This window comes from Eucyclogobius newberryi, unplaced genomic scaffold (genome assembly GCF_026437365.1).
Source record: "Eucyclogobius newberryi isolate DKJ021-1_F unplaced genomic scaffold, fEucNew1.0.hap1 SCAF_50, whole genome shotgun sequence".
NCBI lineage: Eukaryota > Metazoa > Chordata > Actinopteri > Gobiiformes > Gobiidae > Eucyclogobius > Eucyclogobius newberryi.
The window spans coordinates 8,201-24,478 of NW_027316168.1; the positions used below are offsets into that span (position 1 = coordinate 8,201).

At 55.0% G+C, this 16,278-nt stretch overlaps 3 non-coding genes and 1 pseudogene across 3 annotated transcripts; 1 reads left to right on the top strand and 3 right to left on the bottom strand.

Annotated features, from left to right (window-relative positions):
* Positions 1-317: 317 nt before the first annotated feature.
* On the bottom strand, positions 318-429 carry LOC140383041 (U2 spliceosomal RNA; annotated as a pseudogene).
* Positions 430-594: 165 nt separating this feature from the next.
* LOC140383039 (U1 spliceosomal RNA) lies at positions 595-757 on the bottom strand. The gene has a single exon (XR_011932094.1). It is a non-coding gene; the product is annotated as a U1 spliceosomal RNA (small nuclear RNA).
* A 9,158-nt stretch (positions 758-9,915) lies between these two features.
* LOC140383045 (U5 spliceosomal RNA) lies at positions 9,916-10,029 on the bottom strand. The gene has a single exon (XR_011932096.1). It is a non-coding gene; the product is annotated as a U5 spliceosomal RNA (small nuclear RNA).
* Positions 10,030-10,163: 134 nt separating this feature from the next.
* On the top strand, positions 10,164-10,236 carry trnav-aac (transfer RNA valine (anticodon AAC)). The gene has a single exon. It is a non-coding gene; the product is annotated as a tRNA-Val (tRNA).
* Positions 10,237-16,278: the final 6,042 nt, after the last annotated feature.

Consider the following 16,278-nt stretch of genomic DNA (forward strand, 5'->3'; position numbering starts at 1 on the left):
TCACGCGAGTTCGAGACCGGCTGGGTGCCCTTTTATCCATGAGGCACTGCACTTCCTCCGGCAGCCGAGTTCGGGGCCCGGTGAGGGCTCCAGGCTCCAGGGGCTCCGACCCGGAGCCTCCGACCCGCAGAAGGTGCTCCCTGGCCGGGCAAAGTCTGGCCGTGTGCGGGGTGGATGATCCCTGCTCCGCCTCACGCGAGTTCGAGACCGGCTGGGTGCCCTTTTATCCAAGAATCAACTGGAGTGTGGAGCTTCTACGGGCCTCCAGGGGCACTGCCGACCCAGAGCTGTGCCCCGGCTTCAGTTCTCTGTATCTCAGGAAGTTTTTTATTTATACATTTATTTCATCCATAATCTCTGGCGCCTAAAGGGTTAAACTGATAAGAACAGATACTACACTTGATCTTAGCCAAAAGGCCGAGAAGCGATGCCCACAATGGGTTCGGGGAGCAGTGAGCTCTCCCCACGCTGACCCTCCCGTCAACGGTCCAAAGCGGCGCCCGCGCAAAGCGCCCGGCGGAGGGGCCGGAGCGCGAGCGGCGTACATGGAAACGACCCTTTGGGTTTTTTTTTTTTTCCTCTGACAAAAAACAAGAGGGGAGAGCGCGAACGCAGTCCCCCACTACCAGAAATTATGCAGTTGAGATTCCCACATTTGGGGAATTCACAGGGGTCAGCACATCCTGTTTGTGCAATGGACGAGCCTCGCCCTGGGTGAACCACCTTCCTGATCATGGTGTCGCCCCTGGACCAGCTTCCACCCGACGATTGAGCCCCAGGTTAAACGGCAGCGATACACACGCAAGTCTGTGCGTTCTAAGCACTCTTTTTTACTTTTAACCCTTTAGGCGCCAGAGATTATGGATGAAATAAATGTATAAATAAAAAACTTCCTGAGATACAGAGAACTGAAGCCGGGGCACAGCTCTGGGTCGGCAGTGCCCCTGGAGGCCCGTAGAAGCTCCACACTCCAGTTGATTCTTGGATAAAAGGGCACCCAGCCGGTCTCGAACTCGCGTGAGGCGGAGCAGGGATCATCCACCCCGCACACGGCCAGACTTTGCCCGGCCAGGGAGCACCTTCTGCGGGTCGGAGGCTCCGGGTCGGAGCCCCTGGAGCCTGGAGCCCTCACCGGGCCCCGAACTCGGCTGCCGGAGGAAGTGCAGTGCCTCATGGATAAAAGGGCACCCAGCCGGTCTCGAACTCGCGTGAGGCGGAGCAGGGATCATCCACCCCGCACACGGCCAGACTTTGCCCGGCCAGGGAGCACCTTCTGCGGGTCGGAGGCTCCGGGTCGGAGCCCCTGGAGCCTGGAGCCCTCACCGGGCCCCGAACTCGGCTGCCGGAGGCAGTGCAGTGCCTCATGGATAAAAGGGCACCCAGCCGGTCTCGAACTCGCGTGAGGCGGAGCAGGGATCATCCACCCCGCACACGGCCAGACTTTGCCCGGCCAGGGAGCACCTTCTGCGGGTCGGAGGCTCCGGGTCGGAGCCCCTGGAGCCTGGAGCCCTCACCGGGCCCCGAACTCGGCTGCTGGAGGCAGTGCAGTGCCTCATGGATAAAAGGGCACCCAGCCGGTCTCGAACTCGCGTGAGGCGGAGCAGGGATCATCCACCCCGCACACGGCCAGACTTTGCCCGGCCAGGGAGCACCTTCTGCGGGTCGGAGGCTCCGGGTCGGAGCCCCTGGAGCCTGGAGCCCTCACCGGGCCCCGAACTCGGCTGCCGGAGGCAGTGCAGTGCCTCATGGATAAAAGGGCACCCAGCCGGTCTCGAACTCGCGTGAGGCGGAGCAGGGATCATCCACCCCGCACACGACCAGACTTTGCCCGGGGAAGGGCCACTCTGGCTGGGCATGGCCCCCACTGAGCACCCCCTGGAACCCCTGGAGCCCCCGGAGCACCTCCAGAGCCACCCCCCACTCCTCCAGACTCTGCCCGGGGAAGGGACACTCTGGCTGGGCATGGCCTCCACTGAGCACCCCCTGGAGCCCCCGGAGCACCTCCAGAGCCACCCCCCACTCTCCCCAGACTATGCCCGGGGAAGGGCCACTCTGGCTGGGCATGGCCTCCGCCGAGCACCCCCTGGAGCCCCCGGAGCACCTCCAGAGCCACCCCCCACTCCTCCAGACTCTGCCCGGGGAAGGGACACTCTGGCTGGGCATGGCCTCCACTGAGCACCCTCTGGAGCCCCCAGAGCACCTCCAGAGCCACCCCCCACTCTCCCCAGACTATGCCCGGGGAAGGGCCACTCTGGCTGGGCATGGCCTCCGCTGAGCACCCCCTGGAGCCCCCGGAGCACCTCCAGAGCCACCCCCCACTCTCCCCAGACTCACCCCGGGGAAGGGCCACTCTGGCTGGGCATGGCCTCCGCTGAGCACCCCCTGGAACCCCTGGAGCCCCCGGAGCACCTCCAGAGCCACCCCCCACTCCTCCAGACTCTGCCCGGGGAAGGGACACTCTGGCTGGGCATGGCCTCCACTGAGCACCCCCTGGAGCCCCCGGAGCACCTCCAGAGCCACCCCCCACTCTCCCCAGACTTTGCCCGGGGAAGGGCCACTCTGGCTGGGCATGGCCTCCGCCGAGCACCCCCTGGAGCCCCCGGAGCACCTCCAGAGCCACCCCCCACTCCTCCAGACTCTGCCCGGGGAAGGGACACTCTGGCTGGGCATGGCCTCCACTGAGCACCCTCTGGAGCCCCCAGAGCACCTCCAGAGCCACCCCCCACTCTCCCCAGACTATGCCCGGGGAAGGGCCACTCTGGCTGGGCATGGCCTCCGCTGAGCACCCCCTGGAGCCCCCGGAGCACCTCCAGAGCCACCCCCCACTCTCCCCAGACTCACCCCGGGGAAGGGCCACTCTGGCTGAGCATGGCCTCCGCTGAGCACCCCCTGGAACCCCTGGAGCCCCCGGAGCACCTCCAGAGCCACCCCCCACTCCTCCAGACTCTGCCCGGGGAAGGGACACTCTGGCTGGGCATGGCCTCCACTGAGCACCCCCTGGAGCCCCCGGAGCACCTCCAGAGCCACCCCCCACTCTCCCCAGACTATGCCCGGGGAAGGGCCACTCTGGCTGGGCATGGCCTCCGCCGAGCACCCCCTGGAGCCCCCGGAGCACCTCCAGAGCCACCCCCCACTCCTCCAGACTCTGCCCGGGGAAGGGACACTCTGGCTGGGCATGGCCTCCACTGAGCACCCTCTGGAGCCCCCAGAGCACCTCCAGAGCCACCCCCCACTCTCCCCAGACTATGCCCGGGGAAGGGCCACTCTGGCTGGGCATGGCCTCCGCTGAGCACCCCCTGGAGCCCCCGGAGCACCTCCAGAGCCACCCCCCACTCTCCCCAGACTCACCCCGGGGAAGGGCCACTCTGGCTGGGCATGGCCTCCGCTGAGCACCCCCTGGAACCCCTGGAGCCCCCGGAGCACCTCCAGAGCCACCCCCCACTCCTCCAGACTCTGCCCGGGGAAGGGACACTCTGGCTGGGCATGGCCTCCACTGAGCACCCCCTGGAGCCCCCGGAGCACCTCCAGAGCCACCCCCCACTCTCCCCAGACTATGCCCGGGGAAGGGCCACTCTGGCTGGGCATGGCCTCCGCCGAGCACCCCCTGGAGCCCCCGGAGCACCTCCAGAGCCACCCCCCACTCCTCCAGACTCTGCCCGGGGAAGGGACACTCTGGCTGGGCATGGCCTCCACTGAGCACCCCCTGGAGCCCCCGGAGCACCTCCAGAGCCACCCCCCACTCCTCCAGACTCACCCCGGGGAAGGGCAACTCTGGCTGGGCATGGCCCCCACTGAGCACCCCCTGGAACCCCTGGAGCCCCCGGAGCACCTCCAGAGCCACTCCCCACTCTCCCCAGATTCTGCCCGGGGAAGGGCCACTCTGGCTGGGCATGGCCTCCGCCGAGCACCCCCTGGAACCCCTGGAGCCCCTCCAGAGCCACCCCGCATTCCCCCAAACTCAGACTGGGGACGGGCCACTCTTCCCCGGGTTGCAGGCTCTGGGACTCCGGGGATGACCACCGGGGACCAGGCCCTCCCTTCGAACCCGGGGACCCACACTTAAGCACCCCCACACGGGCTACACACCCTTGTTTCAGCCCCCTGGAGGTCCGTGCCCTTGGTACTATACCATGGAAGTCCGTGCCCTTGGTACTCCGACTGGAGTACCAAGGGAACGGCCCAGCACTCACCACAGAGGCTCGCGCCGGCCCCGGCCCACCTTTCGTCCCTGGGTACCCACACTTAAGCACCCCAACACGAGCTACACACCCTTGGTGCAGCCCCCTGGAAGTCCGTGCCCTTGGTACTCTGAGCCACTTTAAAAGATAAAAAGCACCAGGACCCCAAGGCCCTGGCTCCCCTGTCCCCTACACCACACTTGGAGGCAGGGCCCTTGCCCTCCACTGGCTGCCCCCGCGCCCAATGTACTCCATAACCGAAGAAGAGAGGGGGACCCGGAGGCCGGCCTACTAGGGTAACAGGTTTAATTTAGAGCCGGGGCTCTGGACCACAAATGCCAACAACCCCGCAGTGCGCAGGAGCCTTCGAAGCTGGATGAAACCAGAACGGGGCCCTACGATGGCGGTGACCAGCCAGTTGATAGCAAAGTGAGCCCTGGACAGGAGCTGCATTTGACAAACTCAGAGACGAGGAAGGGACCGGAGTCGGACCAAATGTATCATCTGGCGCTGTGTCCAGCGTAAGGGTGAGCCAGCGCAAATCAGGACCACAAATGCCAACAACCCCGCAGTGCGCAGGAGCCTTCGAAGCTGGATGAAACCAGAACGGGGCCCTACGATGGCGGTGACCAGCCAGTTGATAGCAAAGTGAGCCCTGGACAGGAGCTGCATTTGACAAACTCAGAGACGAGGAAGGGACCGGAGTCGGACCAAATATATCATCTGGCGCTGTGTCCAGCGTAAGGGTGAGCCAGCGCAAATCAGGACCACAAATGCCAACAACCCCGCAGTGCGCAGGAGCCTTCGAAGCTGGATGAAACCAGAACGGGGCCCTACGATGGCGGTGACCAGCCAGTTGATAGCAAAGTGAGCCCTGGACAGGCGCTGCATTTGACAAACTCAGAGACGAGGAAGGGACCGGAGTCGGACCAAATATATCATCTGGCGCTGTGTCCAGCGTAAGGGTGAGCCAGCGCAAATCAGGACCACAAATGCCAACAACCCCGCAGTGCGCAGGAGCCTTCGAAGCTGGATGAAACCAGAACGGGGCCCTACGATGGCGGTGACCAGCCAGTTGATAGCAAAGTGAGCCCTGGACAGGAGCTGCATTTGACAAACTCAGAGACGAGGAAGGGACCGGAGTCGGACCAAAAATATGCGCCGGCCCTGCCCCCCGCCCCGCGCAGAGCCATCGGACACGTTGAGGCTGAAGGGGACTGGCGCAGAGCCCTTGGGCCCAGGGGCTAAGCGCAGCCATCATCCTTCAAGCCGCGCCTCCTGCTGCGCGGGGGTGAGTGACAATGGGCTCGGACTGTGGTTCCGTCGGACGCGTTGAGGCTGAAGGAGACTGGCGCAGAGCCCCTGTAACAGGGGCTAAGCGCAGCCATCATCCTCCAAGCCGCGCGTCCTTCAGTGCGGGGGTGAGTGACAGTGGGCCTGGACTGTTGTTCCACCGGACGCGTTGAGGCTGAAGGGGACTGGTGCAGAGCCCCTGTGCCAGGGGCTAAGCGCAGCCATCATCCTTCAAGCCGCGCGTCCTTCAGTGCGGGGGTGAGTGACGGTCCCATCTCCGGAGACAAGGGGCCAGGCGCGGGGGAAGCCAGTCAGACTGAAGCCCCGCGCCTGGTGGGACCTCTGTCTCGGCCTCGCTTCCAACGTGTCCGGCGTGAGGTTAGCCGGAGCAAACCACAGCCGCAAAATGTAAACAAACCCGCAGTGCGCAGGAGCCTTCGAAGCTGGATAAAACCAGAACGGGGCCCTACGATGGCGGGTCTTGAGTGCCAATAGACCAAGCTCCTTGTCTGGTATACATAGAACCATGATTTGTACCATTTTCATGGTTGATTCACGGATGATCCCTGCTCCGCCTCACGCGAGTTGGACGGCTGGGTGCCTTTTATCCATGAGGCACTGCACTGCCTCCGGCAGCCGAGTTCGGGGCCCGGTGAGGGCTCCAGGCTCCAGGGGCTCCGACCCGGAGCCTCCGACCCGCAGAAGGTGCTCCCTGGCCGGGCAAAGTCTGGCCGTATGCGGGGTGGATGGCCCTGGGTCTGGGCGGCGCTAAGATCACGGAGCGGGTCACCTCCGCGTACAGCCCGTGGTCAGCGTGACACCGTGCTCTGCCCCGAGCAATCAGAGCAAACAGGAAGCTTCTGGAAGTGCCCGGGAGTCTGGTAAAATCAAGCCGAAAATAGACCCTCTCATGCCGGGTCTGAGCGGCGCTTAGAGCCCGGAGGAGCGCGGAGCGCGGGGCTCCATTCAGAGGCTCCGTGATCCGCCTTACAACCAGCTCTCACCTCCGCGTACAGCCCGTGGTCAGCGTGACACCGTGCTCTGCCCCGAGCAATCAGAGCAAACTGGAAGCTTCTGGAAGTGCCCGGGAGTCTGGTAAAATCAAGCCGAAAATAGACCCTCTCATGCCGGGTCTGAGCGGCGCTTAGAGCCCGGTGGAGCGCGGAGCGCGGGGCTCCATTCAGAGGCTCCGTGATCCGACGCTCACCTCCGCACCTCCGAACCATGACTTGACATTACGGCTGTGAAGGAGCCTTGGAAGCTGGATAAAACCAGAACGGGGCCCATCGATCGCGGTTCTCGTGTGCCCGTCAAACGAGCTCCTTGCCCGGTATCCGCACAACCAGGAAATGTACCTGTTTCGATTGCGAAAAACGTCATTCTCAAAAACCGCCCGCCCCTCCCTCCCAGCATTACCATTTTGCACATTCCGCGTGAGAGCAGCGTAAGAATTTCTCGGGAGCAGCGTGATTTAGCCCGGGAATTTTGAGCTGAACGCTTATTCCCACGAGCCCAAAAAACGACTAAGTCCAACGGTATATAGTGTACTATTGCCGAAAAATGACAGAGTCTTTTCAGGTATAGTGTACTATTTCGGTTTTTACTCTAAGTCCCTCAGGGGCATATGGTGCTATACTCTGATGGTCAGATCACCTCCAGGCCCCAGGGGAGTGCTTTTCTGGGGGCAAACAGTGCACTGATGATGGGGGATTATTTAATTTTGCTCATTTTGGTGTTTTTTCACATTTTAACCCATTTTCACCCCTTTTGCTCACAACTTCATACTACGGCCCGGAAAAACGACAGAGTCCCTCGGGTATAGTGTACTATTGCCGAAAAACGACAGAGTCCCTCGGGTATAGTGTACTATTGCCGAAAAACGACAGAGTCCCTCGGGTATAGTGTACTATTGCCGAAAAACGACAGAGTCCCTCGGGTATAGTGTACTATTGCCGAAAAACGACAGAGTCCCTCGGGTATAGTGTACTATTGCCGAAAAACGACAGAGTCCCTCGGGTATAGTGTACTATTGGCTGGAAGCTCGGTTTTTTTTCTAAGACCAGCAGGGGTATATGGTACTATATTCTGGTGGTCAGATCACCTCCAGGCACCAGGGGAGTGCTTTTCTGGGGGCAAACTGTGCACTGATGATGGGGGATTATTTCATTTTGCTCATTTTGGTGTTTTTTCACATTTTAACCCATTTTCACCCCTTTTGCTCACATCTTCAAACTCGGGCCCTGATTACAAGTTCTGACCAAATGATGACAAACACGGTATTTATTATGTATTTTTTTCATTTTTTTTATTTTTCCAACTTATACATCCATCATTGGTGCCAGGCAGGTTGTGGAGAAAGCAGTGAAGAAAGGAGAGAGCCATCACAGAAAAGATGTCCATCCAGGGTCAAGGTACCCTGCACTTTTACATATCCAAATGACAGCATTTAAAGTTTTTTAGCATATGGTATCTCTCGTTGCATGGAACCGCACAGAGGCCAACGCCACACTGACGGCACCTGTACTTTGTTTGCCGCCTGCCTTTGGTACGAGAGCGGTCAGAGCACACGGCGCAGTCTGGACGTCCCTCTGCTTGACAAAGCCAATGACGCTCTGTGAGTCTCTGTGGCATTTCACCCTCCGGTCTTGAGCGCCTTTCTTGTTTTTTGGAGTGATCAGCCAGTAATGCATCAATAATGTTCTGAATGTAAACCTTTAAAGGTTTGTGTGGGCCTGGAGTGGATTTGGTGTATATGATGTGTGAGTTGACAATACTTATGCTTATAATGGCATTGAATATGCGATGATACCATTTCCGGGACCTGTGTGGAAAGAGGTATGTCTTCATCCTCTGGTCAGCAGTGTCCACTCCACCCATGTAGGCGTTGTACTGGTCGACACATACAGGTCTTTTGATGTCACGGAAGCCAGTGTCATCTGTCTTGGATCGGATCCTCCTCTGAACACAATCATTTCCATGGACTGTGGACAACATGGTGAGACGTTTAGTATCGTGCCAAGCACAAGCCAGGAGTTTTCCCTTTCTGCAAAAAACTGGGTCATCTCCTTTTTTCAGCTGTAAGACACTTTTACCAAGGCATTTTGGCATCCCCAACCTGGTAATCCTTACCGTCCCACACAGTCCAGTTTCCAAATCTGCTAATTCATTTGCAATTACAGGCGAGGTATAGTAACTGTCCATGTAAATCTCGTGTCCTTTGCCCGTAAAGGGAGAAACCAACTCACGGACAACTGCGTGTGTTGCACTGATGTTGCTTGCATTATTTTTGTACTGTCCAGTGTGCATTGACCAGCGCAAAACATACCCTGAACAGCTTTCACTCAGGGCATACACTCTATAGCCATATTTGTCAGGTTTATTCGGAGAGTAACATTTTAGTGAAGATCTCCCCTTGAAAGCTATTGTCATTTCATCTAAAGAAAGCTCCTTGATTGGACTGTAAACTGCTGCAAATTTGGGAATAATCAAATCTATTATTGGGCGGACTTTGAACAGTTTATCGTGCCCGGGCTCGCCTGTTCTCACATAATCATTATTGTTGACAAAATGAAAGAACGAAAGAATGATTTCAAATCTGTTTCTTGACATTACATTTCCAAATCCAGGCGTTTGTGTAAGCCAAAATGTTCCCCAGTAATCCTCGATTTCAGGTTTCTCAACAAGGCCCATGGAGAGATGCAAAGCGAAGAAAGCTTTCATTTCGGTGACTGATACATCATACCACTCAAGAAATCTTGAATGTGGCTTCAGAATCATAGGTGCCATACACTGATGTGCATATCTATTTGTCTCATCAGTAATGAAAGTCCAAAACTGATCGGTCAGAAAGAGTGACAGAATATCAAATGGATTAGCATCCGTCAGATCCATCTCTCCTGTGTAGCCAACTGGGTCTTCAAAAGGTTTGATCCATGCCTCAAATACCTCGACCTCTCTCAGCATGTCCCAGCTCTCATCCACCGGGCAAGTTTTACTGCAGCCACTGGTTCCACTGGTTCCTCGCCTCCGTCTGTCCTTTGCACCTGTCCGTTGTTTCGAAGTCCCTTCATCTCCACTTGGAAATCCATCGTCACTCTCGGGGAGATAATACCCTTCAGAGTCAGAATCTGCTGTAAATTGCATGCCACGTGTACTTCCTCCAGCCATTTTTTTCCTTACCGGATCTGCCCTGGATCATACCTGGCTAATAAAGGGAAGTTGCACCGAACCGACCAATGACTGAAGTGATTCATTTTCTACTATTATTTCATTAATTTCCTTGTACGGTAAAGTTGCATTTCTGCGACTTTGGCGCTTAAAGGGTTAAAGTTCTTGAACACGGGATGCCAAACGGAGGGTACGCAAGGGCATGTTTAAAGGCTGACAAGACACAACCTTTGCTCTTGGAGGATGACCGCTTGCTTGCTTTAGACATAGGTAGAAAAGCCCCGCATTGAAGCAGGGCATCAAAAAATTGGAAAGATCTCTTGTTGTCCCTCTCCACGGAAATCTTTAGTAAAAGGCGAAAGATTTATACGCTCTGAAGAGAAACAAGAGTGCCACGTTGCAGCGCCACACGGCGTCCAGTACTTGAGGGCACACGGGGCTTCATCACGGGCAGTGTACTTCTGTTCACGCGCTCATTTGCATCGGCGGTCGCGCGGCAAAAGGGACACGACAGGCTCGCACGTCGTTTCTGTAGTGTAGCGGTTATCACGTTCGCCTAACGCGCGAAAGGTCCTCGGCTCGAAACCGGGCAGAAACAAAGCCTCCTTTTATGTTTGCTTCAATCTTTAACACGGTTCATTCCAAACTCGATGGTTTATTCCTAGAAAAGAGGGAGGAGCGGAGGAATTGTCGGCGTAGTCCTTCAAACTTTTCATCACAGAGATCGGGGGAAAAAGACACCGACACACACGCCCCAAAAAAAAAAAAAAAAAAAAAGGGGCCCCCCTGCAGCCCCATATGTCCTCGTTAGTATAGTGGACAGTATCTCCGCTTGTCACGCGCTGGCCAGCCGTGGATAGTGGGCATAGAGCGCCAGCCAATCAGAATGAGCCTGTGTGCCATGTGCCACTGTGATGAAGGCCAACCAATCAGAATGCAGAGATTCGTGTTCATTGATAAATTCATCTCAAGAGACCCGAGTTCAATTCCTGCTGTGCCCAGAAGAAGAGGAACGTTTCAAAGGATCAAAACTTTAAATGTATTAAGTTTATGAGTTCAAACATTAAATGCAGGGTTCAGAATAAGCGATGTCGCAAAATGCGACGCAATTTCTCTCAAATGCGATGCGTTCGTCAGAAAAAAGGGCTAAAAGTACTGATCACTCGTCAATCGAGCGTCAATAACGTCATGACACATGTAGGATGTGTGGACATGACGAGTCCCGCTGCTGTCTCAGACCACGAGTCTGAAAGTGGGAGGAGCCACGTGCGGTGAAGTTAGCGTCACAGATTCAGACTTCCGAGGTCAACAGCTCCTTAACGCAACAGTCTTTGCAGATCATTCACATCCAAAATATTCATATTTACACTGCAGTGACACAACCTCGTTTTTAACAATCAGATGCGTATTTTGGGCGCAACGAATTACACTGATCCGAATGTGCAGAGCCGAGACGAGTGCTTAGGGACCGTCATCAAACGTTCAGCCGGAGCTGAGGCGAGTGCTTAGGGACCGTCATCAAACGTTCAGCCGGAGCTGAGGCGAGTGCTTAGGGACCGTCATCAAATAGCAAAACGAAAAATTGAAATGTTTTATAGCTGGAATGGAACGTCAAATAGAGCGGTACAATTTGAATAACACAATAAATACACCATGATGGTCGCCACAGCAACCTTTATTTTACCATCAGAAGCTTAACACATATTTTTTGTGAGTGTAAAGACAATTAATATGTAAATGAGACTCCTGCAAATAGTCATCTGATGATGATGATGATGATGATGTGGAAGAAAGTTGTAAATAAGTTAATCTAACTTGGTGTTAATTAATTTGTTCAACAACTAATTTTATTTGCAAGTTTTCTGGGTTTAAAAAAAAATGTTTAAAGTGTTTAAAAGTTCATTTTTTAGGAGTTTTTTTTTGTTAAATAGAATGTTTACAAATAGATTTGAAATAAATAATCTTGTTACATCAATGGAAAATATTGATTGTTTAACAAATAGTGATTTCTGCTTCACCTTAAGAGATTTACCCACGTCACATCTTCTGCATAAATAAACTTGGAGTGGGTCAGAAAACTCTGGTGTTTAGTCTGCAGGGGTCAGAGGTCACACTATCACATCTCTAACGCTGCAGCACTGAACTGTACCACTGTGTTCAGTTTATGTTCTGCAGAGAAATAAAACATTTACTCATATTATTAATTATATGATATCTCAATCATGTATGGAATATTATTGTATTATTATATAAGAAAACACAATAACATATACTTTTAAGAATATTTATTGACAGGGAAAATGCCAGAAATATTAAGTTTCATTTATTTACAATTCAGACAGCATTCATTACTTGACAGTAGTATTTACATTAAATATACAGATATATACAGTCCAGGGAAGTATGTGTGGATGTGAGGACTGTGAGGGCCTGCTTCAGCTCCAGTTTGCAGAACCTGCACGTTCTCCCTGGGGCAGAACCTGCACGTTCTCCCTGGGGCAGGTGACTCCTATCTCTTCCTCTTCTGCTGCTTCCTTTTTCCACTCTCTGTCTTGTGGCCTCCAGCTCCCTCTGGAAGAACTCTGTGTCCACAAAGTCCTTAAAGGGTTTCTTCTGGCTGCTGCTGCTGCTGCTGCTGCTGCTGCTGCTGCTGCTCAGGGCGTCCTGAGTAAGAAACGGTGATGGTTTGAGCTGTAGGAGGAGATGAGGTGATGGTCGGAGCTGTAGGAGGAGATGAGGTGATGGTCGGAGCTGCAGGAGGAGACGAGGTGATGGTCGGAGCTGTAGGAGGAGACGAGGTGATGGTCGGAGCTGTAGGAGGAGACGAGGTGATGGTCGGAACTGTAGGAGGAGACGAGGTGATGGTCGGAGCTGTAGGAGACAAGGTACTCTTCACAAAAAGACAGCGTTTGATGCAAAAAAGCCATTTATACGAGTTTTGGCCTGGAACATTTCGCTCACGGCCATACCACCCTGGACCAGCCCCTTTGCAATCAGTGCAGGTGCGTGCAATTTGTGGTGTGCTGCATGGTCTGGAGCTGGAGGTTTGGGAGTTTTTTTTGTGAGTTTTTAATCGTTATTTTGATCATTTTCATTTACTTTTTTCAGTTCTTTTGTTTGTTCCCCTCCCAGTAAACTTACTGGGAGGTGGATTTTTTGTTTTTTGTGAGCATGGCTCAAAGGACGGACATCACGGCATCGGACACTGGAATGGACACGACAAAGGCAAGACAAAGTTTGAAAGAATCTGTAAATAATAGAAAGAACGAAGAAAGAAGAATGAAATTTATGAAAGAACTCACTGTGGTGTTGGAGTTGACGGAGGGAGCACAAATCACTCCACTAGCTTTTTTGAAATCGACTCAGGAGGTGTACGGCTCCATAGTAGCGTGCAGACTCATCTCAAAGGACAAATATGAAGTAACCGTCAGTACCACCAAAGCGAAGGAGCGGCTCCTGGACGGGTACTGCATTGGAGGAGTCAGGGTTCACGCCCGTGACATCTCGGTGGATGAGCTGGTCGTGTCCTTCATGGGGCTGCCGGCTTATATCGAGGACGAGGAGATCCTGGCCAAGCTCTACGCCTGGGGGGTCTCTGCGGTCTCCGAGGTGAGGAGGAGAATGTGGCCGGGGACGAACGTGGCGGACGGCACCAGGTTTGTACGGGTAAGGTTCACGGACACGGTGCAGTCCTTACCGTATTCTGTCAGGTTTGACACCGCGGGGGGCCCCCGAGTACTTCAGGGTAATACACGACAGGCAGGTGCGGGTGTGTAGGGGGTGTCTCCAGCCTGGCCATATTCTGAGGGAGTGCCCTGACTTTCTGTGCCGCAACTGCGGGAGCCAGGGGCATTACGCGCGCGAGTGCGTCGCGCAGCGGGCCCCGAAGTGCAGAGAGTGCCGCATGTTCCGCCACTTATGTCCGTGTGGTGCGGGTGACAGAGAGGAGGACAGAGGGGAGGACAGGGGGGAGGACAGGGAGGACGCCATTGGAGGAGAGAGCAGTGACGTGGCCCAGAACGTGCCCGCAACTGCTCTCTCCGAAGTAGAGGAGTTTTTGGAGGAGGAGGCTGTGGAGGAGTCAGGGGAGCCAGAGGTGTCTGGCTCCTCTTGCTCCTCTGACTCCTCAGACGAGGAGGCGCCCGTCGCACTGGAGATGGTGCTCGGCTCAGCGCTGGCGTCTGGGAGGGTGGGAGTAGGACAAACTGCTCCTCCTGACCAGAGGGAGGGGACTCGTGAGGGTCCAACTCCTAAGCCCGTGGAGGAAGAGGCTGAACCCGGGAGGAGGATGGGTGCGGGACAGGCCCCGCATCTTACCTCCAAAGGGGGGGACATCACCACAGGGCTGGGTGATGATCCCAAGCTCCAGTCGGACGGTGGTAAGAGGGGACAGGTGGAGAAGAAAGAAAAGAAGGGGGCAAGACGCAGGAAGCAGGTGGCAGGAGACGGAGAGGGCGCTGCTGCTGAGAGCGGCTCTGCCTCCTCCGTTCCAACCACCTCAAAAGCGCCAGCAGAAAGCTCCATCAACCCACCATCCTCCACACGCAGCTCTGCCCCACGAGGTGAGCTCGAGACTGTTTTTAATGATGACTTCATGGATTTCTCCACCCGTGAAGTCAGAAAAAGAGTGTGGCAGTCAGATGCGACGGGCGCCAAAAAGAAGTCGAAATAAAAGATGGGTTATATCCTCCAAAGTCTCCTCTTAATGGCGTTCTCCTTGTCCTCTTGGAACGCAGGCGGCCTGCGGAGCCCAGTGCGGATGCAGAGCGCGTTACACTTTTCCAAGTGGGACGTGCTCTGCATCCAAGAAACGCACTGGGATGTCAGCCACGCGCAACAAGTGCGGTAGGCTCTGTTTTTTGGGCCCTGGGCACGGCGTGCTCGCGCGGTGTGGCCACGGTGGTGAGGCCTGGTGTCTTAGGCCAACCCACCCTGGTACACGCCGACCCAGAGGGCTCCTTCCTGGTCCTGGACTTCACGGACACAGTGAAGTTCAGACTAATTAACATCTACGCCCCGAACGATGATGGTCTGAGGAGGCAATTCTTCAAAAAAATATTTCGCTTTGCGAACGACACTACAATCATAATCGGTGACTTTAATACAACACTTTGCAAGACAGACATCGGCATTAACAACTCTTTTAAAAACAGCACTGCCAGGACAGCCCTCTTGGAAGAAGCCGCCAGCAGGAACCTGACGGAGGTGTGGCGGTTCCTCCACCCCTTCCTGAAGGATTTCTCCAGGCGGCAGGTCGTCCAGGGCGTCCTGAAGCAGTCCCGCATTGACCTCTGTTTTGCCTCCTCAGACCTGGCACAGAGAGTCAGTGGTGCTTCCTACAAGTGGTCAGGCTTGAGTGATCACTCCACTTTAGATATTTATTTTGGGTTAGTTTCATCACCGAGGAATGGAGGACTGTGGGTCCTAAACAGCTCCATCCTCGGTGATGAAACTTTTTGTAGGAAAATGGACTTTTTGTTTGATGTATTTGACATGGAGCTGGAGCTGATCGACAGCGTGGTCGATTGGTGGCCGACGGCAAAAACACGCATTAAAAAGCTCTGTGTCAATTACAGCAAACACAAGGCGTGGCTGTCGACCAGGAGGGAGACCGCTCTCCGCCAGCGCCTGCAGGTCCTGGACCAGGGCGCAGCTTCCACCACTGGCCCTGTGGATCCAGAGTACCTGGTGGTGCGCGCTGAGCTGGAGCAGCTGGAGGTAAGTAGGTGTCAGGGTGCAATTTTGAGGGCAAAAGCCAGACACACAGTCGAAGGAGAACGCTCGACAGCGTTCTTCTTCGGCTGTGAGAAGGCTACACAGGGAAAGATGCACATAGATAAGTTGATAGATAAGACAGGTAAGATTGTTTCCGAGGTAAGTGAGGTTTTAGAGACAGCGCAGGATTTCTATAGTAGGCTTTTTAGTTCAGACGGAGTGGCAGAGCAGGCTTTAGACCAGGCTGTAGGTGCTCTGGAGCGCACACTGAGCAGGGAGGATAGGGAGCTGTGCGACGCGCCTCTGTCTCTCATGGAGATAGAGGCTGCAGTCAAGAGTTTAAATACAGGGAAAAGCCCCGGAGAGGACGGACTAACCTGTGAGTTTTTCAAGCGTTTCGCTTCCAGGTTAGCTCCGATCCTACTCCTATTATATCAGGATTTTGAGAGTGAGAGTAGAGTTGGCGATGGTTTTGCGATGAGTGTCGTCACTCTGCTTTTTAAGAAGGGCGACAGGAGCAGCCTCGCCAACTACAGGCCCATTAGCCTTTTGAACGTAGACTATAAAATTTTAGCAAAGGTATTAGCAGGTAGGTTAAAGCGTGTGATTGGATCCGTCATACACCCCTCGCAGGCCTACAGCGTCCCCGGGAGGGACATCTCAGACACAGTTTTGTCTCTGAGATATCTCCTTCGGCAGATGCACGCGACCGGTGGTATTCACGTTAGTGTAGACTTTAACAAGGCGTTCGACAGAGTTGAGCATTCGTTCCTCTGGACTGTATTAGGTAAGTTAGGTTTCGGCGAACGGTTTGTTAATTGGCTACAGCTCATCTATTCCTTTGCGGTCAGTAAGGTCAAAGTCAACGGGTTTCTAACTGACTCTTTCCCCTTAAAAAGATCAGTCAGGCAGGGCTGTCCCCTCT